General features: G+C 30.2%; 1 long non-coding RNA gene across 1 annotated transcript; it reads left to right on the top strand.

The window, feature by feature from the left end:
* On the top strand, positions 1–24,973 carry LOC123661037. The gene is made up of 4 exons (XR_006744275.1): positions 1–68; positions 578–586; positions 20,225–20,236; positions 24,964–24,973. It is a non-coding gene; the product is annotated as an uncharacterized LOC123661037 (long non-coding RNA).
* Positions 24,974–27,768: the final 2,795 nt, after the last annotated feature.

Here is a 27,768-nt window from a genome sequence, read left to right as displayed (position 1 = left end):
TCTACAATCTACTTTAAATATTAGACGGCGAGGACGTTAACGAACACAAGTTACACCTATAGTTCCAGGTATCATTGAATTGCAGCGAGTATACCACCAGCCCATTCCATTCACCAAAGCTTTACACACAGATCTAATGAGTTTATGTAAAAGTGGCACTATCTCGTGATTTTTTCATTCCTTTTATAAGTCGTTATCATTTACTGAAAATGAGGACGCACAGACAGAAATGAAAAGGATAGTTGTTGATTTTTTAAATTTATATTTGTATTGCTTTTTATTTAGAATTTCACACTGATTTTGTTAATCGTCTTATTCAATATGTGTTTCTTATATTCCATTTATATCGTTGATTCTGGCTATAATTTATGTAAATTGTATTTAAATATAATAAAAATGTTTAAATTCATAATTATAAATTTATTTCAAATAAAAAGCTTGGTTTAATATTCTTCAAAGGTTTTTTTGTTATGAACGGTAATATGAAAAAATTGTTGTTAAATTTTCTATTTAGTACTGTATTTTATTTATACGGTATTTCTTGCATATAGAAAATTACTAGAATAACTTGGTTAAGATATATTACGTTCACCAGCTATAATAATAATAAACGTTATAAAAGTCGATAGTATGCTGTTACAAATCAACACTCTTCATAAATTTTCCACAATAATCCCGTTAGTTACTATTGCAGAACAATGACACTTTTCTCGATACTGTAAAATTTTATTTTTCATATTGCAGCCGACAGGGTGCATTTAATTTAAATCAGGTGATAAAAAAGCATTTCATAAAAAATTAGCTTTCATTTGATATATCAATGACCGTAATACTCCCAGAGGTTAGAAAGTTATTCAAGAAAACAGTAAATTATTTTTCCTGTAAAATTTGCATTTTTCGATTACCGACTTATTGCACGGGGGCGTCGAATTGTTAATGTGTCAGGCCTTTAAACTTCACGAAAGCTTTTGCTTTTCCGTTATGACTAGATGAATCATGCGTATAAACGTAATGAAATGACGAATGAGAAATTAATGATATTACCTAATTGCTTTTAGATTGAAATTTTTTTAGTGGTATGTTGACGTTTAAACGTGATTCGCGACAGTAAATTTTAATATATTTCGTATTTCATTTTAAAATCATTCTCAGTCATTTCATAGACAACAAGGATATGTAACAGAAATAGTTTATTTGTACCTGTATAACTATGGTATTAGCGTTTTGTCAAACTGATTATTATATTTATGTCAAATATCTTACCTGTCTATTTCAATATTCTTTTGGTCTGTAACTTTAAATTCTAATTTATTTAAAATTTGGACTTGTGAAATATAAAGTTAAAATTGCGATGTTTAATTATATATAATCTGTTCAAAGTTCCCTTCGACACACCTACAAGCGTTTTTTCTTGTACATTGTAAAGTTTACTATTAAATAATGCTAAAAATGTATAAAGACTTTCTATGTTTTCTCGTCAGGTCACCTACGTCTATTTGCGTTAAGAAAATAGTGACGTTGTCACTCAGCTTAGTCATGTCTACAAGATTTTCCTATAAACAAGTCTTGTGACAAAATACCTGGCAGTTTAGTATCCTTAATTATTATGAAGTGAAAACTTCTTTTGGGGCACCACACACATTTTTTGTGTGTACTCGAGCGAGAAAGATACAGACAGCTACTCTTCACTGCTGAACGGTGAAAGGCTCGATCGGGTTTACTGGGAAATCATTGCGTTATTACTTTAATATGATTGCTAATGAAGTTTTCACTTCTCCCGTGCGATCTTAAGGACACATTCTATTTTTTTTTATTTGTACAGATTTTAAATCAAAGCAAAATAAAGCTCAGACATCGTTTATGGCAGTTTAGTTTACTGAAACAAGTATGTCTGAGCAGTCAACGCGACTACGTGACTATTGTTACGAATGAATAAAGCGTAAAGATCGGTACAGACTATTTACAACCCAAAAAGTAAATAAAAGATATTTTAATATATTCATCAGTCCAAGCGTTCGCTGTGGCTCAATTTAATGAGTGAAATCCCAATTTCAGGAGTATTTCAAGAGTCTTCATTACCGCACAATGTCGGTGTCCACTATGTCGGTGCATTAATCAATATGTTTCAGATAGTTAACCAAAGGCTCGAAATTTAACTCCCTCAAAGCATTTGTTGATTAATTGATAGCTATAAATTAGCTGTGGCAAATGTACTTGTACGTAGTATGCGCGTTATGATTACGTTATTTTGGTAACATACTAAAACATTTTATTTATGAGTAAAGTTTATTGTACGACTGTTCTGTCACAAATACGCAACATAGTTACAATATAGTTTTTTTTTTTATATAGTTATCGGCACGGATATTAAGCGCTTGGCTACAGAGTGAGGATCGCTTTGCATATCGAACAGGAGTCACAAACAAAAGGTAACAGACTAATAATAGTTCTATAATAAAGATAAATAAATAATAACATGTAAATATTAAGTCCTCGTCTAATGTCTATATCCATAAAATTAAGGTTGCGTTGCAATATTATGTATTGATGGTAGCCATTACGTCACAAGTAATGTCAATAAAATAATAAATTTCTAATTATTATCACTAAGGTTTTAGCGCTCTTGAAGCAAGGGAAAGGAACCAATCACGAAAGGCGCACGAGTAATAGTTTTGACGCGAAGTGCGACCGACCAATCATTGTTTTATTACGAATTACCTTGGATTCATTTCATCTTGGGTCTCTTTGGTGGTCTTCTCTACGCAGGTTGAAGATCAGCGCTCAATATATGTGCCGATAGCTTTAATTAAATCACGAGTATTTATAACCCCATTGATTTATTCAATAACGAATTAACGGTAATTACTGAATGTCTAAAATAATATTTACATATAAATTACGATAAATATTGTTCAAGTTTTAAAGCATTTCATTTATCTCATATTTCGTTTCATTTAAGAAAATATATATTATATTTAAAACATGCCCGTATATTGTTTGTATATACTCCTACAATCTGCCTTAACAATTTCATGAATTTAATATGAAGTATGCAAAACTTTAAATGTACTACTCAAACTTAACATAAAACCGGGTGAAAATATTTGGCTTTTGCATACATAATTGTATGAGTTTTTATTTTACGATAAAGATTTTAAATTCTTCTTATTTTCGTTCAAAAAATATAAAATGAAAGGTGAAACAGAATTGCGAATTATTAAATATTTAAAATAATTAATGTTTCGTAAAAAATATTTGTCCATAGAAATTAAAATTAGTGTTTTAAAACATGTTCTATTATATGTGATTAGTATTATGAAGTTCAGCTTAAACAATATCTCTATTTAAACAAACCTCTTTAAACTTTAATTATACGCATAATATATGTATATGTTACGCTCAAAGATCGAAAACGCTCATTGAGCGGAAAAATAGCTCACAACGCGATGTGGTCACAGTAAAACATCCACATAGCGAAATTCGTGTTATGGCTCTAATGAAAACGCGCACGACGCGTTGTGGCAATCAAAGAAAGACCAAATAGCGAAATTCGTGTCGTGGCTTACATGCTATTCGATCTTAACGCGTTGTGGCAATGAAGAAAAGCTATGACGCGTATGGAATACTATTTGATTACAACGCACACTACTTTCCGAAAACGTTTTGGTAGATGTCCTTAAGAAATATTTTTCATTTTATAAAATCACGGCATAGCGTGTTTCTCATTATCAAATATATTAAGTATATAATTATATAAATTAAAATGAAACGATATTTATTATTTATTGAGATTACTTTATATTTAAACAAATCAATGTATTAAGTAATAAATCACCGAACACAAAATATTCATATCATTTGTAAATTACTCATAATTCACATAAAATGATAAGGGTTTTAATTTTTTCATGGCAATTAAAATTCTTTCAAGAAATAAAAATATTTAACACAAATGTTTATTGATCACCAATAAACAACAACAATGTACCTATATTAGAAATAACTATAATTGTGAAAAATAAGTATTTGATTGCTATTTATTTTTACATGAACTATTACTGTGGCATTTTGAGTTGCATTTTATATTCTTGGAGCGACACTTGCACTTTTTATCAATACAGTATCTTTTGCAGTGGTACATTATAAACCCTCGCTTACTTCCAGACGATAACATAGATGCTGAGCGAAGTGTTAACTATGAAGTTGAGGGCACATCACAAATGTTAATAAAGTTGGGTTCAGAAAGTGTAAATTCATTACGTGCATAAAGTCTATCGAGTGTACCTTCCTTGTTTCCTAACTGGTAGAGACCTGATGGATTAATGTTCATAACAACACACATAACATTCTTGGGTGCTGCACGCCCTCTATCAACTTCAGGAACTTGTAACTAAAACGTTAGTACCAATTTCAACACAGAGAAATTTCCTTTTTTATTCGTCATAATTAGCGCTGACATTAAAATTCACTCTCATAAACAGAAAAGAAATGAATAAAACTGATGTTTCAATGCGTCTTTGCACCCGAGCCGATACCGACAAGTTACAACCTGTCCGTCGTGATATGGTTAACACAATGAATGCTCAGAACGCGTCATGGCTTTTCTTCATTGCCACAACGCGTTAAGATCGAATAGCATGTAAGCCACGACACGAATTTCGCTATTTGGTCTTTCTTTGATTGCCACAACGCGTCGTGCGCGTTTTCATTAGAGCCATAACACGAATTTCGCTATGTGGATGTTTTACTGTGACCACATCGCGTTGTGAGCTATTTTTCCGCTCAATGAGCGTTTTCGATCTTTGAGCGTAACATATATACCTTTTCTATTACAGCTAGACACAATACGAGCTTCCAAAGTTTATTATTTATTTTTATTATCTATGCTCGCGACTTCGTGCGCATAGAATTTAAACAAAAAAATTTTTTTTCCATTTTGCAGAGTTATAAAATAAATAAATTTCTAAAAATAAAAATAAATAAATAAATAAATAACCTAAAAGTAACCTAAGTTACTCCTTACTACATCAGATGTCTCCCAGTGAAATTCCCGTCTAAATAGGTCCAGCCGTTTAGGAGATTAGCCAAAACAAACTGACAGACAGAAAGATAGAGAGAAAATTATAAAAAATGTTATTTTGGTATATTTACCTAGTATGAATATACATACATATGAATTAATATTACAAACAGACACTCCAATTACAATGAGTAGTAGTAGTAGTAGATATTTAGCCTTTTTGCGTGGAAACTAAGTTTATTTAAGAGCTATAATTTGTTTTGTTCCTATTACTATCCATTTCCGATATATCAATAACAAGCGTCATGTACACGAGATAAACGCGAGCGGTTAATAAAGAAGTTATGATGTGCGGAGAGCGCGGGAACGTTCAACATCCTTATTAAAGAGCGAGGGGACTGATAAACAAATAGCGGGTAACACTTCATTTCAAGGTGATGTGACATTTATATCCAGTCGAATTTGTGTCACGGGACCCGGGGGGGCTAGACGAAATCATGCAATGATCGGTAAACTCATTTGTCGACACTTAAAATAAAATGTTATATTACACGTCGGTATTCTTGGCAAGTTTGTCAATAAAATTGACTATCGTTGTATCATTTTGTTCAATCATTAAGCAATCACGTTATTAAACAGGCAAACTAATATGTCCACACTATTCAAACGTAAAATGTCGTAACAACGCATGATATTTATGTTGAATTGATTGACAAGTTTATCAACAAAAGCTGTTAGTGGTCATTTAATTTTGTTCAACGGTCCAGGTGGGCTAGACCAACCAATTTGTCTATTTAGGAATTATTCTGTCAAAGAGTTTTAAGAAAATGATACTGTTTGAGTTATTTGGCAAATTTTCGGACATTCCTCGTCGATTGATAAATCATTTTATCTAAGCTCCGCATTTCGTTCAAAACTTGAATAAATGGAAATTCGTTACACCTGTTACTTTACAGCTACTCGATTAGCTTTTGTGTTAGCGGTTATTTTAACTGCCTTTATTAGAGAACCTTAAATGTGATATTTAGGGTTTCATTCAACTTAAGTAAAAAGGTCTTAAATGTCTTAAGTCTAATCGCTTCAGAAGTTCGAATCTTTCCCCATGTAAGAGAAAAATCAGAGCTTAATTCATGCCGCTGCTCTCCTCTACTGCTCTACTGCAGGTTGGCGGATATATTCTATACCATGAGTAACAATTACTATCAGGTGTACATGATAACAACTGGGATCGACGGCTTAACGTGCTCTCTGAGACAGGGTGGGGAGACTCACAAGGACTAACAACCAGACTGGAAATAAATATTTGTATAAACACAAATATCCACTCCGAGCGGGCATCGAGCCCGTGACCGTTAGATTTAGATGCTGCCGATACAGGACACGCACCATTACACCAGAGCGATCGTCGAGAGTAATCGTAAGCTATTAATCAATAATCGAAGCCAGCATTCTGACATAGAAAGCAACCCACGAACTACGCCACCGCGACAACCGATAAAGGTGTTAAAATACAAACACGCAACAAAAACTGTTTTTTAGTATAAAAACAGACAAAAAATTAAGTTTTTATCTGTAAACATTGTAAGTATACTTTATAGGAGGGTGATTCTAAAAGATATAAAAATATATATTTAAAACTCTAATATATGGACCAGCATTTTTATTATAAAACCGCATGAACGTCATAAAATATGCACACTGCACAGTCGTTTAGTTGCTTGTGTGCATGAACTGCATATTATAATGAAACTCAGCTAACTCTTAGTTAGAATGCAATTTCAGTTTCTATCTTTATTATTCACTATAGTTACATGTTTTTAGTATAATTTCAGTCATTTTACAACTTTAGTATTACACTTAAAACGTGAACTTGAAAAAATTCGCCGTATTTTAAATATTCATTATTGGTATCATCGCAAACATCGTTAAACACCAGTTTTATTCTTTAAAAACAGTGATTTTTATAACCACAAAATCTGTTTTTTTTTTCACTATTTTCTGGTGAAAACGAGTAGTAAAATTTTAAATTTCATATTCTTCAAATTTCGAACTATTTGGTTTATAGTTGTGCTGGGTATCGGCGAGCTTGTAATGCAATCGGTTTTTTTTCTGTAAAAAATGTGTTGTGTTTTTAATGGAACATATGTAAGGAAATTTCAAAACAAAATTGATGCTAGTTTCTTATTTTCCTTGTCACCCATTTACAAAGACCGAAAATAGTAAACGCTCAGATTCAGTTATTTCATGATTTGCGAATCACACTTTTCGATTACTCCAATTCAATCAATTGTATCCGTGTACAAGTCTCCTTATAAAAATCTGAAAGTTAATTTAATAAGACGAAATTAATAAGAAAAAATCTTTACTAAACCTAATATGTTTTAATTTTTGAAAATTAGATTTTTGTTTTTAAAACATTAGTAAATCCAGTTGTACCTACTATTGATAATACAATTATTTGTTCTCGTGTACATTTCGTCTTGTTTCGCCAATACTAAAATTAGATTAACTAAGTTCTCTATTTGCAGACTGATAGCCTAAAAGCTATTTTGTAAGAACTTCAATTAAATTTTCGATATCTGTTTTAGCAAGCAAATAAACAAGTCACTGCCAATTTTACATTACTTTATTATTATTGTTATTATTGGTTTTTTTACATTAAAAAGTATCTATAATATGTATAATTATTATATAGGTATATAAGTATATCTTTAGGAACACCTATTCAAAGTAAACTTGTCTTAGGAGTGTTGTCTTGTGTAAGAAATTTCAAAATTGAACCATTAAAAATGACTGTTACGAAATGCCTAAAATACTTATTACTACTGTTATTATCTTTAATATACAAAATTAGTAAATGACACGATGCATCAGCATGTATTGGGAGTGCTTAAGAAATTTTTGAATTTTTTTCATTAATTCCAAGTAGATTTAGACTCTAGTTACACCGTTTTTTAATTGATTTGAAGAAATCATTGAAGCAACCCTTACGCTTATCCTTAGGACTTTTTATCCTCTTCGATGATCAGCTTTAGCTAAGAATCACATTCCGTTCATACCTCAAAAGATAAAGATAAAGATAGATAAGAAATGACTCACAAACGTTATCAACATGTGTTTATATTTTTAAAACTTCGTTTATAATTATATACTTACATATAACAGGTTAACGCCATTACATCTCATAATCAAACATTAGTATAATAAGGTATAAACGAAAGTGTTATTATTTTGTCAAGCCAAATCCATGAAAACCGTACTTAGCAGAACTACTTAGTGCTTCTAGCCAAAAAATAATCAAAATGCTCTATCCATAAAAATATTTCAAAACTACCTTATTATTCAGTCATATATTGGGGTTTTTATTACTATGGTCTAGTACATAATAAAATAGTTTTAGGTCTAGCGACAATATCTTTAGGTCTTATACGAATACTAAGCCAGACATAGGCGATTGACCTGCCAACATTCCCATATATCTTCACAAATTTTATGTCTTCTTTTTCTTTTTAACCGACTTCCAAAAAAGGAGGAGGTTCTCAATGCGACCGTATTTTTTTAAATGTATGTGACTTCAGAACTTTTGACTGGGTGGACCGATTTCGACAAATTTTGTTTTAATCGAAAGGTGGTGTGTGTCAATTGGTCCCATTTAAATTTATTTGAGATCTATTTACTACTTTTCGAGTTATATCTAATAATGCGTTTTTACTTGACGATTTTTTCGTCGACCTACGTTGTATTATACACATACCACACAACTTTTTACTGGATGTACTGATTTTGATAATTCTTTTTTTGTTGGAAAGGATATATAAGGATATCCCTAGTTTGGTACCATGATAAGGAAACCAGAAACTCTCAGAGAAACTCTCGAAAATCCTCATAACTTTTTACTGGGTGTACCGTTAATTTATTAATACCGTTGTAATTTTGATAATTTTTAATTTAATCGCAAGCAGATGTTTATCATGTGGTCACATTTTAATTTTATTGAGATCTGATAACTACTTTTTGAGTAATATTTGATAACGCGTATTTACTTGACTATTTTTTCGTCGATCTACGTTGTATTACTTGTCGATGTAATTGAAGTCGGTTTTTTTTCATTTGCGAGCAAATACAATTATATATATCTACACCTACGTGCTAGATAAGTCGGCAATTGCTAAAACATTTAGTAATTATCGTAATAACTATAGATATCTTGAGTAATTACTACAAAAAAAATTGTGTAATTGTAATCTAATAGGTTGCCCGAATTAATTTACTACAAAATACACGTTTATTCACATTGTAGTTAAAATTTAATTATCTTAACATAAACCTGATCATATGTAATGTCGTTCGCTATTAAACTATAAAATTTATTTGCCAAAATATTTTATTTTCTTACCTTGTGAAATAAATACTCAACAGAAAATATTCGCAGAAATTTTATCTCTAAAGGAGTGTAATGGAAAGGAAATTTCGGTAGAAACTTGATTCATCATTACAGCCTATACAGTCCACTACTGGATATAGGCCTCCACAAGTTTACGCCAAAAATAACGTGAACTCATGTGTTTTGCCCATAGTTACCACGCTGGGCAGGCGGGTTGGTGACCGCAGTACTGGCTTTGTCGCACCGAAGACGCTGCAGCTCGTCTTCGACCTGAGTATTTCAAAGCCAGCAGTTGGATGGTTACCCGCCACCGGTCGGCTTTTTAAGTTCCAAGGTGGTAGCGGAACTGTGTTATCCCTTAGTCGCCTCTTACGACACCCACGGGAAGAGAGGGGGGTGGCTATATTCTTTAGTACCGTAGCCACACAGTACAGAAACTTGATTGAGTATAGGTATTAATTAGTTTTTTAGGTTGCAAACAAGAAATAAATAGTAACTAATATTTGAGTAAAAAACGAAATAATTATTACAGTCAACATAATAATAAATAAATAAGTGAGTAATGGATAGGGGTGAAAACTTCATTAGTTAAAATATATTTCAGGTTTTCATTCTATCTCAGTAAAATCTTAATAAGTAAGAAATATCCTGTACTATAAGTTACAATCGTTTATCTCATTCACAAAGATTGCTACAGTCCTGTACATCTGTAAGTGGAGAGTAAACTCGCTCAGTCTTAACATTCGAGAAATACTCTTCTATTCAAATGAGCAAATGTGTCTGCTGATTTATTTGTCCAGTTTACTACAGTCAGTTTATAAATAGCAATCAATGTCTATTTTTAAAGTAACAATCCTCAAACTTTAAATACGTTTAAGTCTGTCAAATTGCGAAGTAAATACTGAGTAAGTAATTGGCTAAGCTAAATTTTAATATATATTAATTAATTAATATTAATTATTTTAATATATACAATTAATTATTATTATAATTTTTAAGTATAAAATATATAAAACTAATCGTATTTCGTTAATATATTTTGTATTTTATTTGTGATATGTATTTCCGGTATTTTTATTAATTAGAGTTATAAAATAAAAGTCATCTCCTAAATCTCTGTAAGCCAGAAACTTGGAGTGGTATCCTTTATAAGAGAAAAAGATATCATATTAGAAGTCTGCTGCCAATAAATGGTAAATAAGTACAAAATATTACATAAACATATATTTGAAATGATATAATTCATGATAAAACGTTTTCCACGTCCCCAGACCAGTCGGGAACACGTCAGAAGGAAGAAAACAACACATTATTTAACTCACGAAGTCGTATATCACTACAACATCTCACCTCAATACTGACTCAGATTTACGACTTAGAGTTTAGGGTAAAAGATAAAACTCTAAACGAATGGCAAATCAAGTGTTTTTGTTACTTTGAACATCTTATATCTGGAATTTTTGGGTTGAACAAAGGATCATCTGACAAGGAAAATCTTCTTGTTATAAAAGATCAATTTCTTAAGTTGACATAGGATAAAGTGTATTTATTTTCGAAATTGATATGAGATTGGTTAAGTTAAATCGAATTTCTAAAGTAAAAGAAAACTTATACATTAGGTGAATATCGGGACAGATGATAGACAGCTCTAAAAAAAATTAAGAAATTTTGCGTTGAAATATTTCTATTATATCAAGAACAATTTAGATCGTATTTCTAATTAACATGATAATCAAAAGCATATCAATAAAATAGTAATAATCCTTGAAGTTAACCATTTGCATAAATTCGTCATACTAAACTATCGAAAACTATCGTAGTGACGTCAGAATCTGTTAAGTTTCGACTACATCAATGAACCACAACATTTAAAAAAACCGGCCAAGTGCAAATCGGACTCGCGCACGAAAGATTCCGTAGCATTATCTATAAAAACGACAAAAAAATCATGTCTGTTGTGTGGGAGCTCCCCTTAAATATTTGTTTTATTTTAATTTAAGTATTTATTTTTAAAGTTAATATACATATATAACTAAATATTCTGTGAATATTTTAAGCATCTACCTGTTGCCGTTATCAATATCGAGCAAAAAAAAAAACAAGCAAAAAAAATCAAGTTTGTTGTATTGGAGCGTCCTTAAATATTTATTTTATTCTAGTTTTTTAATACTATTTTGTTGTTATAGCGGCAACAAAAATATCAACTATCACGGTTCATGAGATATAGCTTGGTGACAGACGCATGGACTGACAGACAGCGGAGTCTTAGTAATAGGGTCCCGTTTTACCCTTTAGGTGCGGAACCCTTATAAAGCCGTAAGTTGTAGAAATCTATCTTATAAAAACTGATATGGGAATATAAACCTTATTTCTTAAGTCTAATGCCTAAAGCTAATTGCATCAGTATTTATGAATGACGCAGCCGGCATTGAAGAAATGAGTCATCCGTCCCGCTTACTCGTTTCTTTACAATGCGCGCGCGCATTGTGCGCTACTGATACGTTATGTCAGTGTTGTTCTGACATTCGCAGTTTGACAAATACCGTCGTTGACGATGCACGTATATTCGTGCAAAATAAAATTGGCGCGAACATTTTTATTTTTATAAACAAACATTACAAAGTGATTTTGTATTAAATATTTGTGATGAGCGAGACATTAAAATATACGATTCGGATTATCGTAGTGACAACGTTGTATTATACTTTAATAAGTGTTTTTAAGTCAATCAAACATTATATGACAAAACATTTGACTGGGACTGAGTAATATTGGATTATTTTACTAAAGTGAAAATTTGGTAAGTGCTCACTAATATTCACGGCTGTATTCGATCGTATAATTTAGTATGTGCGCACGTTGTTGTGGTAACTTAATGCAATTATTTGATCCAAAAACTATTCGACGAGCGATTTGAAATTTCATTACATCTTATAGATAACAAAGTTGCACGCATTAAATACATTTTTAAGCGATATTACAAAAAATATAATTTGGTATGGTGTAAATTGTTTTAATGAAGTTTTTAAAAATGGAATCGTAAGTTGTTATACGGTATTCATGATGAAAAAAACTAATTGCAATAATTTCAATTTACATAAATGTCTACCATATCATTATCAATTTATAATATACGCCTTGTTCCAAAATAATTTAACCAAATTTTATATTATTTAAGTAAAAAAAAAATGTTTGAAACGTAAACTCAAATCGTACATCTGGCTACAACTACCTGATTTTTTTTTGTCTAACAAGCCCTTAAGCTATAGAAAATTTTAAATTTCAATCTATTTAGATATTAAGTGAATTATTGAGCTTGTAATAATAAATATGAACAAACGTACTTAGTAATAATTTAAAATTTAAACCAAATAAAAAAATCCTGATGTAACGAAAACAGCTTTCAAATAGGTACCTATTGCATTTATATTTTGTTCAGCAACAGACCGCAGTTTTGGTTAACTTTAACGAATTTAGGATATCCGGTTAACTTACTGAAATGGATTATAACGATCCATAAAAGGTAGAAATATTTTATATAGTCAAGTTATTATAAACATTCGTGGTATTATGTATGGGTATATGTAATTTATACTGTACTAGATTTTACCCGCGGCTTCACTCGCATTGAATTTTATTTTTTTGATAATAAGCCTCCTATGATATTTCTCATACCTCCAAAAATATATGCACAAAGTTTTATGATGATCGGTTCAGTAGTTTTTGCATAACAGCGTAACAAACAAACTTACATTCGCATTTATAATATTAGTAGGGATTTATTATCATACATTTCAATTCAGAATGATTAAACCAAATAAATAAGTATCAAGAATAGTAGTATTTTGTGAACTTTGTTTTATAGTTATATATAAATTATTTAATGTTAACACAGCTAGAGGTGGTCAATTTGAATTTATTTATATTAAAAATTATTTCAAATAAGTAACGTTGACGATAACTTTGGAATAGTTTTATGTAGTAGGCCCTTTTACTAGTTCAATTCAATATGAAAAACAAAATATATAATTACATTTTCCTTTTTAATGGTCATTTTTATTAAAACATTTTAAAATATCAAAATGTACAATGTACTTTTTATTAGCTACATTTAACTTGACATAAGGTTTTTATTACCGATGTGCCTTTTAATTAGTAAGTAAATTTCTGTAAAATAATATTAGTAAATATATTATAATTAAAACAAGAATTCTTTAATATTAACTAATTAGACTCACAATTTAGTAAATTCACGTAATTATTAATGAAACAATGAACACATTTAATTCATTCATTAATATTACTCAATTACATATTAAGTAATACTTTTGTACTTACGCATTATATTTAGGCCGTCATTTTTTGGTAAAAAACATAATGTAATTATAAAAATACTTTCACTGACTATTTATTTGTATAATGAGATTTCCGTTAAGAAGGTAATTAGGTATATTGGTATACATTTACCATAAATGACATAGATCGTTATGACAATATGACTAATGATAATTATAATGATGACTATATGAAAGTTCGATTATGCATGCATTGCGCCCTCACTGCACCTTATACAGTCATGACTTAAATCTCGTATCATATTAGCAACATATTGACAGCGTCTGCTTATGGCGACATATTGACAAAGTCAACATAGACGTCTTACAATTGGCTTATCGGTATATATGATGTCACGGTTTTTTTTTTTCATGTAATAATAAATACAAGTATTATAATTGTAATGATCTATATAAAACGGTATATTTTTCAAAATCTTGTTAGTCATTTTCTGACATTTAGGCACTATTGCAAGCTATTAACTACTGTCGGCTAACACGAAACATGGTAAATATTTCGTTTTTCGAATTGACTTACATTTTTGACAATGTCTAGTTTATTATAGCTATCCTTTATTATTATAAAGTATTTTGTTCAAAGATAAGTATTATATTATATAGCGTATATTTGTTAATAAGTGCGGTACACTATAAAAGGCAATAGGGTCGAAAGCAAGGCATGGACAATAGGGTAAACGGAAGGAAGGAAACAAAAAAGATGGAAGCATTCTGCGACCCAAGGACTTTTATTTGTATCTTCCCTATTACTCTAGTTGTGAGATTATACATTAGAAAAACAAATTGTATTTACAATTAGTACAAACTACAATATAAAATACAAACGTTAAAATCAATGAAAGCTCAACAAAAAAGCAAGGATAATTAAACAGCGACAATTAAAAATTCGTTGCACATATTATATGCTCCAATTTATTCACTAATTTTTGACATCCGTAGTAAATTAAAAAATAATCGAAATATAACATTTTCAGGAGTACGCGATATATTTACAAAAATTATCATTAGATTTTATCATCTTTATACATATGCTAACGTTATTTGGAAACTGAAAAGTATTGGAGGAAAATTCGACCTGGTATGCACTCTAGTATCTGAACACATTACTCCAAGTGTCAGACAATCTTAATCCTACGCTTTTCGCCATCGTACCTATATTCTGTTAAGATATTGAACGATGTACCTAAGTACTCTAAGTTTTAGACGAGACTTATCCTAAACTATTCGCCCTGGTACATACTGCCTAGGTATAGGACATTATACAGTAAACGTTCAAAGCTAAGTCCTAAACCTCTCTTAAAATATAGTACCTACGAAATCTTAAGTTTTCCGTCCTATTATATTCTGTAAATCATAAATATTTAGGAGCTAAGAGAATTTATAAACTACAAAAATTATCACGAGCAGAACTAATACTAAGAACTTATAAATATTATAAATGGAAGCATGTTATTGGCCTTACTTTTTGTAATTCTTTATAGTATGTATTAATTGAAACGCTGTTGGTTTTCTTAATATTTTTTTTTAATTTATTCAGAAAGCATATCAAACTTTATACGGGAACGGGAACTACTAATGTTTTTATAAAAATATAAATTGTGATGGTAAATTTTTATGTTCCTATCCATCCTACTGTGAAGAATGACCTGGTTTCTACGAACGCACATTTCACGCAACTAGTGAAGCATATGTGACATCAATTTCTTTACGATATTGTTTTAACTAAACCTTGTAAGCCTTATCAATTTGCCTATTTTATATACACCATAAATACACCAAGCTGAGACAGTAATATTTTTATTTTATTTTATGTTTGTCACAGACTTAGTTTTTTCGTTTTAAATCATAATTTTACATTTTAGTTGATGTTCCCCTTTCAGGTTCTTAGAATGTTTATTGGCTATGTATGTACATACTTAAAGGCTTCAACAATAACCAATCTATCTTTCAATTGGACTCTAAATTTCTGTAAGAAGCGTATTTGAATAAACTACCACTTTATATTTAAAAAAAATTGGCGCATGTGCAATAATTTATATCATTACTTGTATTCAGCAAAATATCGTCATAAATATAAAAAATACCTAAGATTTTTCATAACTAAAATTCGGCCAAGGAAGAACTGAAAAATATCAAGCAAGCTAGCATTTCATTTAGAGGTAACAGTCACTGAATCGTAAAGCTGCTATATATAAAATAACTTTCATTTCGGAGATCAAGGTAAAGTGGAAGGTCAAACAGCTTTCCTAAAATCCAATTTATAGTGATCTCCAGAGCACACACCACTTTTTTACGACCGTATCGTTTCGTTGGTTTGTAACAAATCTAATTTATCAATCGGCGACAGTTATGGGCGATTTTAAAGGTATGAAATAACTATTATTTCTTCTTACCAAGAAATCTTATGACTCGCTATGATATTTATATTATTTACTAAAAGTATTCTAATTTAAGCGTCAGGCAATTTCCTGTTATTCGTGTGTTCAATGACATAAAATAATGAAATACAACACGTAATATCACGTACATTTATTACATTCTTACATCAGGTAAAGCTGCTTCAAATATTATAGTAAAAATACAAAAAAAAATATATAAGAAAAACCAAAAATTGGTTTCTGGATAAAAAATTACTTTAATATTTCTTCGTTTATACACTTTATACTACGAGTATATCATCTGTGTAAAAAAATTTGGCACTTATCAAAATTTTTGCGAACCTCAGGCGCTTAAATAAAATACATTAAAAATTATTCTCAATTGCCGTAAATATCACATAACACCCAAAAAAACTTTCTTGGTCTATATTATTTTTTTAAAAGTTTATGAAAATTACGAACGAGTATTGACATTATAAATTCTGATAACTTAGATACCACGACCGTATACTTATTGTTTTTAATGTAAGCAAAGACACTAGAATATAAATGCCACAGAAGGCTTATGTAGATTAACAATATGTCAATGCCCGGCTTTCCGATGGAGACTCATATGATCCTTGAGCGTATGTATACATACAGTTGAGATGACCCATTGGATAAGAACATGTTAATCCATGCCAGACAATTGCAGGCTCACGTAAGTCCGGACTAAATATGACTAAATTTTCAAGTGGTAAATTTATTTCTGAAGAATGGGCTCGGTTATGAATTAATATCTACTTATCTAGTATATAGTTAACAAATTTAAATGTTTTTGACTAGAGGACGTATTATTCCCGCACACGTACGTGACAATTATTTTTATAGGCCATACAGATATAACTATGTCATAGTCTAAGCGTTTATGATTGTATAGTGTCTGTTTCCACACAAGATTATGTCTATAAGCCACAATTTTATTATTATAATATAGTTTTACAACCAAAAATATAATGAAAACGTAAGTCTCACTTTCTTTAGTACATATAAACTCTAATATGAAGCTAAATAGGTTTCGGTGTCTCCACATTAGCCCAATACTAGGTTAATATTTGTTTCTACATCATAAAATATACTACGTACAAAGATTTTGTGATCTAGTTTTGTTTTTAGGATTCCATATATAAAAAATACTAAACCACAGTACTAATAATCTGTCTGACTATCTGTCAAAAGACTTCGGGGAATTATTTACCGGAGAGGACAACATGTAACGCGCAAAAATAATTGTCTGCTGTAAAATACAAATGTATTTATTATAGATTTAAGAATTATATTACATTATATTAATTAAATTTTATTTTATATACTTTTATTTTTTATTTTTATTTATTCTACAATTTTTTTATTATTGATTTAATAGTTTTTTTTTAAATCATTCTATACGTACGATTTAAGAAAAATACAAATTTTATTTAGTCGAATACCTATTTAATATGACACACAATGAATGCATATTGTACTTTTTTAATTTCGATCAATATATTATACTAAATTAAGGCGAAACAAAACATTGTATATAATGTAACCGCATTAATATCATCATAAATCTGCGTTTTTATGTAATCATGGTAGCTAAAATAATTTACTCGAATATTTTACATGTATTTTGTAGTAACTTAGTAAATGCAGGACATCTTTTGTGTGGTTGCAACCATGTTATTGTATGAGGTTCTTTTTTTGTTATCAAGTTGTAGCTTTAACTATTACAGCCTATCGTACTTCTATGTAATTTAATAGCTTTCTAATAAAAAAGATAGGTTTGGGATTTTCTGACGTATCCTAATAAATTTAGTATTTAAATAACATTTTGCCGATACTGAACATACATAATATGCGTTTATGTATTTGCTTTTCATAACGTACTATCATTTCTCTTTATTTACTTTTAGTATGAAGAACCATTTCGTCATTTCATCCTGTACCATTAGAAATAATATTGAACTTTTGGTTTTACACACACTTTGTTTTTCGTTTAGTAATCTCTGAAAAAAAAAGATATTTAGCAATCTCTGCCATTATTGATACTATGAACAAACATGTACATACATTTATGATTGTATATTAGTCGTCGTATTCTGTGCAAAAAGTTACATTAACGGTGGACACAGGTTTGATTCCCGCTTGGGGCAGATATTTGTATTTTAAAAGTATTTGTTTCGGGTTTGGGTGTATGGCTTTGTATAATATTTTTTTAACGTTGGCGTATACTAATTAAAGTCCCTAAAAAGCCTAAAGAGGTTTCTTATTATAAGCTATTTAACATTCTAAGTATTTTCATTAGCATTGCGGTTCGAAAATTATAAAGCTTTTCTCACAAAAAATGTTTATTATAAATTGCAAAAGAAATTGTGTTATTGGCGCTGTAGTTGTAATGATTTTACTTCAATAATTTATTATTACTACACTATATTAATACAGAGTATGTTATTGTGATATAGATAAACGACTTAGCTTATTGAAAATAATCATAAGATAGGATAATCAATCATCTTTAAATAATATTAAAAATGGTTTGTTTACTTGCTATCGTATTTTTAATTTTGTGAAAGTATGATTTGTATCCAATAAAAAAAAAAATAAATTAACAATGATTGTTAATTATTATATCATTATTGATAGAAAGAATTCTGCAAATCCTTTACAAATTAAACCTACTTGAAAATTTCTTAGTATAGAAATTTAAGTACATCGAAGTAAGATAATAACTAATACCAGTTGTTACAAGATTGAGTTATCATAATACATATTACGTATTTTATAAGCGTTATCTACTATTAAAATATTGTCTTCCTTAATACTTATTAACTTGTCATTAAAAAAACATTGACCTTATTTAAAAGATAAAATTAAAATGAAGTCAACAAGAATATATTTATAATATTATATTAGTTTAAATATTTTGACAGTCTTTTTTTAAGAATCCATAATAATTATATTAATACGTGTAGCAAAAACTTTGTACCCCTTTTTACGAAAATTGAAATTTCACACAGTTGTAGTTTATATAGCGATGGAGTGCAGAATGCATTTTTTTTAATTATGCATAAAAAATAGATTAAATTAATTTAAAAAAAAAAACATTACACACTACTACCATGTATTTGACACACGCACATATATACTCTTTTTATTAATGTTCAAACTTATAAATTAAATTAATTATGGTCGAGTATTGACCACTGGGCGACCACTAGTAATTATAAATAAACGCAACGCACAATACACAAGCATAACTCAGACACACACTGCACACGCCTAGACCACGGAAAATTGTGGAAGGCTAATACAAATATATGCTATGTGCGGCGATCGAACCCACAACCGCCAGCGGAACAGTCATAAACCAGTGCTGCCGACCACTGCGCCAATGTGTTGTCATTATAACGTAGTTTATCCATAATTGACAAAAGACGTATATTTGTTTTATTGGTCTTAAACTAAACTGAATAATGATTAAGCCTGTAATGCCCACTGCTTGACAAACACCTCTTTTCCATATATGACAAGGGACAGGGCTTAATCCACAATTGCTTGTTGCGGATTTGTATAACTTTCAAAACTAAGTAAATACGAGTACCCAAATCTCGCGACAAGCTTATATATCATAAAAATTATGTAATTACGTTATATGTTGATAGTAAAAGTTTGGTGGAGAAATTTACTTAATGTTTTTACGCATTTAATGTAAAGCTTGTTTAAAAAAAATATTTTTAGTTTATTATTTCAATCACTTCACATGGCAACTGATATTATTGTTATAAATTGGGATGTATTTTCAAGTATATTTTGAGATATTTTAAATTATAATTGAGATATAATATTATTGAGACGATGTAACTTGTTGTTCTAATCCTCGTTATCCTCGTTATGTTATATATAATCCTCGTTATATTATATCTACTCGTATTACATGGCTGACTTGGCGAGTTTAGGAACTCTCATACAGAAATAATATTTTTATGTATACGTCAAAATTTATTCGGTTTTTGATCATTTTTTTTTTTCACAAAGCGCTTAGCACTGTTTTTATAGCGTAGTTACTTAGGAAAGTTTCAATGTTATCTGTTATTCCCTTGACGAATGGCAAGAAAACTGGTTGAAAATATACATTTGGAATTTTCTCGATCTTTTTTTTTTACTTGCGGTTTACTCCATAAACAAGAAAATGAGAATAGATAAATCAGGAAAGTATAAGAGTCATATGATTATTATTGATTAATTGAAAAGGTTATTTATTTATTTTATTCTTTTAAACAACAACACAACAAAAGGTAAAAAGAATTAAGTAAACATTGTTGCAACAAGCGGTGTTTGTTCCTTTTGAAACTCTAATTAAAGATTTTTTTAAGCTGATTTAAATATATATTTTACGTTTTAATTCTTGTTTCTTGAAGTAGACATACTATTTGGTACTAATTGTTCACAATTTAAATCTGCTGATTAAAATCTCCGATGATGACCTGTAAATCTATGTTCGAAAAATTTTGAACAATTACAGTTTGAAAATAAAGTTTCTTGCCGAAACCGAAATCATCTAAAACAAAGTTTCAGATATCGAGATTTGAAGCACGAAGTTTTCGTTGTCTCTAAGTGAACTTTTCTACGTGATGGATTTTTTCTTAAGGAAAGTTTTTTTTCTTTTAAAATTGTCTCAGGTACGACCTTGAAAAATAAATATCTCTATGACAAATATAAAGGAGCTGTTTATTTGAACACTTTTATTCTACAATTTATAATACAATATAAGTAAAATATAAAGTATATTTAATAAATGAGAAACGCATATGCTGTCCTTTGTCCATTTTGCGTGTAGGTATTTGCAGTATATTAGTACACTGTTGCGAAAATTCGGAAACATACTTATTACATGTTGCTAAGCAGGTTTCCTTATCGATTGTTTCAAGACTGTACTTAGCTAAGTGACGTACAATAAAAAAGTATTACGAATCAGTATTCGTACTCAGCGTAATTACGGTTATAATTGGTAATGGTTATTATAGATAGTTCTAAGCCTCCAAATATTCTCATGTCGTTTTATCGGCTATACGTCATTAAAATACGCAGTATTAGCAGCCAGCCGGATTGATACAAATATTTTTTATTTTTTATATAACCCAAATTCGAACCTGTAAACATTTCATATAGATTCATGTACCAAGCTATTTTATCAAAGGAGTTCTCTCGATATATTCAATAAATAAAACCTGTACCAGTATAATAAAATATACGACTGGTGAAAATCACACAGTCAAAATTATATCTTGACATATTATTGTATGGAATACCCTATCCCTTTGTAATCAGGCTGTCTAACACAAAAAAAAAATACTGGTTAAGTAACCGAGCAGTCATTAAAAATACTGTTAGAAAAACCCGATAAGTACAATAAAGTCTAAAGGATAAAAACTCAATTTATCCTCTTCAAGGTTTTATATTGCTTCAAAAATAATTTGGATTTATAGCAATGGTTACTTTAAAATTTTATCATTTTCTTAAACGCAAAAAGCAATCGTAATATCTGGCTGAGACGTAGCTAGAACAATAGCAGTAACAATGTTGATACGCTACGTTGATAAGGTGGTCTTACCTTTAAACACATATCATATAATATAAAGTTTAAAAATATAAAATAAATCATAACCTTCTTTAAGGAAACTATAAACTTCACAATCACTTAACGTTGATGTAACCTCTGTCTTATTTAAACTATCATTATTTGTGACAGTAGTAAATAACGACAAAGATATAGTATTTGCAATTAGTCACACATTTATCTCATTAAAGGTCAGAACCTTGCTAGGAAAGTCGATTGTATTAATAACTCGGTAATTGATTGTAAAATTTATTCATATTAAATCACCTGAATAAGATGTATTTGTATTCAACACTGTAACAATACTGTGACGTCAGTTCATAGATACGATTACTGAGAAATAGAGAAATATTTATGTGTATTGCTTTAAGTAATTTTGTAGTAATATTTATGTACTTTGAACGTGTTGTTCATGGAAATAGCGTTAAGGAAATACTTATAATGTAAAACCCTTCTTAAAATTTATGGACATCCAAAACATTTTAAACAACAAAATCTTAATTTCATATTAATATATGTATGAATTAGAATCTTCTGTATATTAATACGTGAAGCAAAAGCTTTGCATCCCTTGTTACGAAAATTTTGCACACTTATAGTTTGTATAGAGAAAGAGTGATGAATGCTAACTTTTTTTAAAACTTATGCATAAAAAATACACACTACCATGTCTTTCGTTTAATGTTCAAATTTATAATTTAAATTAATCATGGTCAAATTTCGACCACTAGGCGATCACTAGTTATTATAAATCCAAAACTGGTATGTTAAGTAGACAGATTGCTGTACAACTAGTCACACCTCAGTTTAGAGAATCGACCAAAAAACTATTCAATTAACTGGAATCACGCTGCCAGATTTAACTTTTCCCTTATTTTAATAAAAAATGATGTTACCAAAATGACACCTCTTATTAATTCTTGAATATGCATATTTGTTGTTTTCCTCTTAAAGAAGAAGCACGTAATTAAGCTGGATCTTTTTCAGAATAGCGGAATATTTCCATTATTTTTATTCCTTTTCCATAATACTTTCCTACTAATAATTAATTTTATAAAAATTTGGTCATTAGAGTGACGTAAAAAAGATGGAACCGTATTTTCAATAATACTGTAAGATTTAACTTTAATTGTGTCTTATTTGTCTTTAATAGCAAAAGCGACCCGCCCCGGCTTCGTACGAGTGCAAAAACTATCATTGTTCCTCTACTATATTATACCTGTATTATATATTAAAGCTACCTCTAGAATCACTCTATTTAGTAAAGAAAACCGCATCAAAATCCGTTGCGTAGTTTTAAAGGTCTAAGCATACAGACAGCACGAAGCCACTTTGTTTTATAGGTACTATTTCGAAGCCACTTTGTTTTATACTATGTAGTGATTACTGATGAAACTTTTACTCGTGCGGACTTATCACAATTGTTATTTTGAAACTCCCGATATTTCAGTGACGTTGCAAACGCCAAGGTCACGGGCGACTGAAAGTTACTAATAATAAGTTTATACCAAAAAAAGTATGTAAAGTGAAAATTACTAGAATGATATTTACCTCAAAGGTAAACGTACGTAACAAGCGTACTTGAACATATTTAAATGTGTGGGTGTAGACTACCTGAATGCAAATAAACGGTCATAAATATAATCCCCGCCATTTATCATTTAATTGAAGTCGTATCAGATCTAAATCGCCACGAAGTCATGAATTTCAATTACTTTCAGAATAGCATATTAGTCCTAATCTTACTAATATGTATATTTTACTCGTAAAAATTGAATATTCTTAAAATAATTTAACGAAATTTTGTCCCCTCATATAGTGTTTTATTATTAACCGTTAAAAATAACAATATGAAACATTTATTATATGCTTTATATAGCATTACATTAGGGCTATAATATAAAGTAATATAAACATATAAAAAGCTATGAGTCGCTTCTATATGTTGATAACAGACGGTTTACGTTGTTATGATAATATTAAACTGTTATGCGATCTTTAAAAGGCATTTGTATAAATTCTAAGGAAGCTTTGTTTTCATTACGACCGACGTCGTGTGAGGTTGAGTACAAAGAAATGTTTTACAAATAGGTATAAAAGATAAAAAATTACGTACTGATATTATTAACCGTTATGTCTTTATTATTAAATTAAAAATAGCGCTCCCTTCTAAAAATTGTATATTTTACTCTCACGTCTGTAACTTCGACTGAACAATAAAAGAATAGAGATAGAATTTAGTTTAAAAACATCTCTACCGACCAAATCTTTTTTTTTGTGTTTGTTAACAAAAATCGTATTTAAAAAAAATACGCTAGAGTTCACATAAGCCCTAAACATTAACACAAATAAAATCTCGCGACTCGTTAGGAAAATATCAACTATTCTAAAATTTCCGGACATAAATTCTGCAAATTTCCTTCGGTTTCTAATGTTGTAAAGTTATTTGCGTAAACGTCTTCAAATAAATAAATTGTAGTCGCTGAACCAAAAATAACGATTTAGAGTCGAAATTTCGATTATTCTTTGACCTTTGAATTTACGCGTAAAAAGTAGTCAAAGATATTTTCTCGAATAATAATATATTTTGATCTCTCTGATCTCTGTCACAAAAATAAACTGAGCATAAAATATATAAGACGAATAAAAGCAATATCAAAAGTATCAAGCCTTAATAAAATAGGTCAATTTTTAATGAACAAAATGAATACACTACAATTCGGAATTTATTTTTCATGCTATGAAATATTTATCCTTGGTGTTTTCATAGAACGGTAATTATTTTATCAATAAACAACCTTAAATCTTGTGTTCCAAGTATCATATTACTATAATGAACCGTACAAAATATATTTGGGTGAAACAAACAACCGCCCAAGGTATGTTTGTAAATTATCTTCGACAAGAGGAAACTTGACTAATAATACGGCAGTTGGAAAAGAAAAAGCGCTTAGTAACTTTGGAATTTCGGAATCTATCTGTCTTTGGGTACTTAACAACACTTAACCGAATTTATTTGATCGATAGACCAAAAATCACTTAGGCTGATCGAACACTCTGTTGATATGTAAATGCCACCTATTTTATTTCTTTCCGTACCCTTAAGACAAGGAAAATAAAACATCGATACAAATATTTTTACACAAACGCTTAATATAATTTTCTCATTTTATTCACATCTTCTTTGAAAGATTCATGCAATTGAATCGTCAAATAAGAACTGATCAATCATCAAGTCAAAGCGGATTGACCTTAATTTGTCTAAATACCTAATTTATCCAGCTAAATACTTAGCATTACTCAAAATACTTTGTACGAGCATTCAGGCTCATAATTCAATCGCTTAAATTTAAGCAACATCAAAAAGGCGGTTATGTTTTGCCCGTTAAATTTGTTTTTTTGAAGTTGCTAATAAGATTTTACCAATAGCTGCAGTATAATATCGTGTAAATATATTTATCTTACTGTATACAACTATGTTTGTCACCGGTTGAAAGCAAAGCTATAAACTAAGAGAAAGAAGAATAAGGTGTTAAATTTTTAGTAACGAAATTATTACATTTTAATTTACATCTTTCTGTGATATTCATATTAAAACATATACAATATCAATTGTGTGAGCCTTGTAACGCCTGCCTAGCGTGGACACGCGGACTATGGGCAACACACACGAGTTCACACCTTCTTTGGCGTAAACTTGTGGAGGCCTATGTCCAGCAGTGGATTGTGATAGACTGAAATGATGATGAAATGATGAGCCTTGTAATTTGTGGGACTTTACACATTACTTTTATAAATTACCGAAATGTTTTGATTTTTACGCAATTGGATAAACAATTGGATACGCTTTTCGATAAAATTTCACATTATTTCCTACAATAAATGCTTATATACTTTGTTACGTTTAATTTACAGTGCAAACTTGCTAGTCTCAGGCGCGGATCTAGCCCTCAAAAAGGGTTGTGGTCACAGCCACCCGAATATCGACCGTGCTAGTCGGAGTAGTTCATGAACAATCATGACTTACATATTATTACAAAAGACTTGAATTTTATTTCCTTTTTCCCGCGCATCGGTCTTTTACCTTAGGAATGGAAATAATCACTGGTGGAAATCAGACTCGATTTCGGCCAATTAAATAGTCAAACAGTTTCGATTAAATTCTAAAACAACTTTAATATTTATTAAAAAAACATTTCATAATTTTATTATATATATATTGTTTATAATTTTTTTTCAACCTATTTCAAAAAGGTTCTCAATTCGACTGTATTTTTTTTATTTTACCTCAGTACTCGTTACTGCTTCAGCCTGTAATATACCACTGCTGGGCATAGGCCTCTTTCACCATGTAGCAGAATGATCAGAGCTTAATCCACCACGCTGGTCTAATGCGGGTTGGCGGATATATTCCCTACTATGAGTAACGATCGCTATCAGGTTTACATGATCACAACCGGGACCCAGGGCTTAACGTGCTCTCCGGCACGTTAGCCACGGTGGGTAGGCCCAAAAGAACTGCACAAACACCCAGACCACGGCAAACATTTGTATGGTCAATACAAATGTTTGTCATGTGTGGGGATTGAACCCGCAACCGCAAGAGCAATAACCACAAGCCAATGCTGTGACCGTTGCGCCAACGCGGCGTCAACTCTTTACTGGGTGAACCGATTTCGTTTTTTTTTTATCGTAAGGTGATGCTTGTCGTGTGGTCCCATTTAAATTTGATCAAGATCTTACAAGTTGTTTTTGACTTATCTTTAATAATTATCTTTAATATTTATTATTTTTTCGCCAACCTACGTTGTGTTGAACAAACTTGTCGATGTAATTGAAGTCTTTTTCTTTCGTTTGCGAGCAAACTCAATTTTTTTTAGTAACTAGTAAGCCAACAGTATAAGAATTTTTTGTACTTTCCTTCTGGCATAACGTTTATTATCATCAGTTTATTGCTCTCAATAGAACGAGACAGTGTGACGTTACAAGTACTTTACGATTGTGGCTACAACCGTTCCCACAACGATGGATTTTTTCCCACTTTTGGCTAGTTTGTGACGCTAGGCTAGTAAAAATCGATTTATGTATACTTATTGTTTATGATTTATTTATTAGATAATATAATGTTACATTTTTCCTAGAAGAAGAAAAATAAGATAAAATTATAGTAAAACCGTTGGCAGCGCTAAGGATTGCCCTTGATATGGAATCATCAGTAAACGTATGTGTAATTGTCGCATGGCCCGCATCGAATGGATTGTGCCCTCCCAAATGATCCCAATTAGCTTTAATTGTCGGCTAACTGAACATGCAACCACGACTATTGGATGAAGCTATTTTTTATCCAGGCAGTCCGAAATATTATTACAAATCTTGTAAACTTAATATAGTTTTAATACATATATTCATGTAATACATAATCTTCTTTTATCTACATATATATAAATGAATGTTTGTCTGTATGTCCTTTATAGAATTGTAAACTATGCATTTGATCATGTCATGATCTTCAGCAAAATATTGTACATGAGCCCACAAAGGTTTTTGAGTTAAAAAAAGGAAAAAAATAGCGTGGCAACGCGTGCAGGATACAGCTAGTTGTAAATAAAAATTAATCACCGAAATGATTTTTTTTGGTGTTTACATTATTTTTGGTGTTTGTAATTGTCAGGGAAAAGTTTGCATTAAATAAAATAAAATAAAAATTACAGTATATTCACGAAAAAATATTTGGCAGTACGAATTTGGTCAGTCATTTAAAAATTTAAGTTAAAAAATGCTAAGCGTATATTTTGTTCGATAACACACTTCAAAATTATAACATATGTTTACATGAACTGGTTAAAAATTAGGTGAACAGGTGTTGTGATAAGGAATTGGTAGTAAAGAGCGTGTAATATGACAATCGTATAGCTTATCACTTTATAATTGAAAAAAAAATTGATGTCTGTTACCTAATTGTAAAAAAAATTGTTAGGCCCTTTTGTATTTATCAG

Source organism: Melitaea cinxia, chromosome 16, assembly GCF_905220565.1.
Source record: "Melitaea cinxia chromosome 16, ilMelCinx1.1, whole genome shotgun sequence".
Classification (NCBI taxonomy): domain Eukaryota; kingdom Metazoa; phylum Arthropoda; class Insecta; order Lepidoptera; family Nymphalidae; genus Melitaea; species Melitaea cinxia.
Note: the sequence above shows the minus strand (reverse complement) of the source record. Positions and strands in the feature narration are given on the sequence as shown.